The 2,500-nt window shown below is 51.1% G+C and overlaps 1 non-coding gene across 1 annotated transcript; it reads right to left on the minus strand.

The window, feature by feature from the left end:
* Positions 1-255: 255 nt before the first annotated feature.
* On the minus strand, positions 256-410 carry LOC143350760 (5.8S ribosomal RNA). The gene has a single exon (XR_013081232.1). It is a non-coding gene; the product is annotated as a 5.8S ribosomal RNA (ribosomal RNA).
* Between the last annotated feature and the right edge of the window lie 2,090 nt (positions 411-2,500).

Genomic DNA, 2,500 nt, shown 5'->3' on the forward strand with positions numbered 1-2,500 from the left:
GCGCGAGTCCAGACTGATCTCTGCCTCACCACGCAAGGGGTGCGCAAACTTGCCAATAATATATAATATTTATTCTTTTTCGTACGTCCAGCGACAAACGCCAACGAAATACCCAAATTCTCGCTCGTACGTTGATACCTTTCTCTTCATCGACCCGGCTCCGAAACGTTCTTCGCCATCTCCCCGAAAGGAGAGGTAAACGACGGCGGGGTTAGGGAATCTGAGAACAACGCAAGCAGTTTTAGGACAAGTGAACGACCCTCAGCCAGGCGTGGTCCAGGAATTTTATCCGTGGACCGCAATGTGCGTTCGAAATGTCGATGTTCATGTGTCCTGCAGTTCACACGTTGACGCGCAATTAGCTGCGTTCTTCATCGACCCACGAGCCAAGTGATCCACCGTTCAGGGTAATCATATACAATTTACAATTTTTTTCTTTGTATTTAAAAATGCTCCTTGTTCTTTGCTTTAAAAATATTCGATGTTCGCACCTCCGACCAGCGTATCGACGGAGGATTGAACGCGCCATATCGACGACAAAAGTTTCTTTTTGTTTCCTGAATGACGGAAAACCATCGTTCGACGGCCGGGCGTACAGTACATTCAAAAGCCTTTGCGCGTGGCTGCGACCAAACGGGTATAATACACCCGTATATTCTTGGTTCCGAACAGTAACTTCACGCGCAATCGGGCGAACGCACGCGGCAGCGCCCATCGGTTGCTCGATGAAATCGATGCGATAAACTACAGCCTTCTCGGCTGGTCGTCGTTAGTCGCGCGAGCAACGGATGGCCGCACAATCGACGCGTCGTCGTTTGCGATTATTCGCCTCACGTTAGCCATGAGTATGTATATTATTCATTTACGAACGAACGCGGCAGCGTCCATCGGTTGCTCGATGAAATCGATGCGATAAACTACAGCCGTCTCGGCTGGTCGTCGTTAGTCGCGCGAGCAACGATGGCCGCAAAATCGACGCGTCGTCGTTTGCGATTATTCGCCTCAAGTTAGCCATGAGTATGTATAACATTCATTTACGAACGAACGCGGCAGCGTCCATCGGTTGCTCGATGAAATCGATGCGATAAACTACAGCCGTTTCGGCTGGTCGTCGTTAGTCGCGCGAGCAACGATGGCCGCAAAATCGACGCGTCGTCGTTTGCGATTATTCGCCTCAAGTTAGCCATGAGTATGTATATTATTCATTTACGAACGAACGCGGCAGCGTCCATCGGTTGCTCGATGAAATCGATGCGATAAACTACAGCCGTTTCGGCTGGTCGTCGTTAGTCGCGCGAGCAACGATGGCCGCAAAATCGACGCGTCGTCGTTTGCGATTATTCGCCTCAAGTTAGCCATGAGTATGTATATTATTCATTTACGAACGAACGCGGCAGCGTCCATCGGTTGCTCGATGAAATCGATGCGATAAACTACAGCCGTTTCGGCTGGTCGTCGTTAGTCGCGCGAGCAACGATGGCCGCAAAATCGACGCGTCGTCGTTTGCGATTATTCGCCTCAAGTTAGCCATGAGTATGTATATTATTCATTTACGAACGAACGCGGCAGCGTCCACCGGTTGCTCGATGAAATCGATGCGATAAACTACAGCCGTCTCGGCTGGTCGTCGTTAGTCGCGCGAGCAACGATGGCCGCAAAATCGACGCGTCGTCGTTTGCGATTATTCGCCTCTGGCTATCCGTGAGTATGTATAATATTCATATACGAACGAACGCGGCAGCGCCCATCGGTTGCTCGATGAAATCGATGCGATAAACTACAGCCTTCTCGGCTGGTCGTCGTTAGTCGCGCGAGCAACGATGGCCGCAAAATCGACGCGTCGTCGTTTGCGATCATTCGCCTCAGGCTATCCGTGAGTATGTATAATATTCATTTACGAACGAACGCGGCAGCGTCCATCGGTTGCTCGATGAAATCGATGCGATAAACTACAGCCGTTTCGGCTGGTCGTCGTTAGTCGCGCGAGCAACGATGGCCGCAAAATCGACGCGTCGTCGTTTGCGATCATTCGCCTCAGGCTATCCGTGAGTATGTATAACATTCATTTACGAACGAACGCGGCAGCGTCCATCGGTTGCTCGATGAAATCGATGCGATAAACTACAGCCGTCTCGGCTGATCGTCGTTAGTCGCGCGAGCAACGATGGCCGCACAATCGACGCGTCGTCGTTTGCGATTATTCGCCTCAGGCTATCCGTGAGTATGTATAACATTCATTTACGAACGAACGCGGCAGCGTCCATCGGTTGCTCGATGAAATCGATGCGATAAACTACAGCCGTCTCGGCTGATCGTCGTTAGTCGCGCGAGCAACGATGGCCGCACAATCGACGCGTCGTCGTTTGCGATTATTCGCCTCAGGCTATCCGTGAGTATGTATAACATTCATTTACGAACGAACGCGGCAGCGTCCATCGGTTGCTCGATGAAATCGATGCGATAAACTACAGCCGTCTCGGCTGATCGTCGTTAGTCGCGC

Source organism: Colletes latitarsis, unplaced genomic scaffold (genome assembly GCF_051014445.1).
Source record: "Colletes latitarsis isolate SP2378_abdomen unplaced genomic scaffold, iyColLati1 scaffold0039, whole genome shotgun sequence".
Lineage (NCBI taxonomy): Eukaryota > Metazoa > Arthropoda > Insecta > Hymenoptera > Colletidae > Colletes > Colletes latitarsis.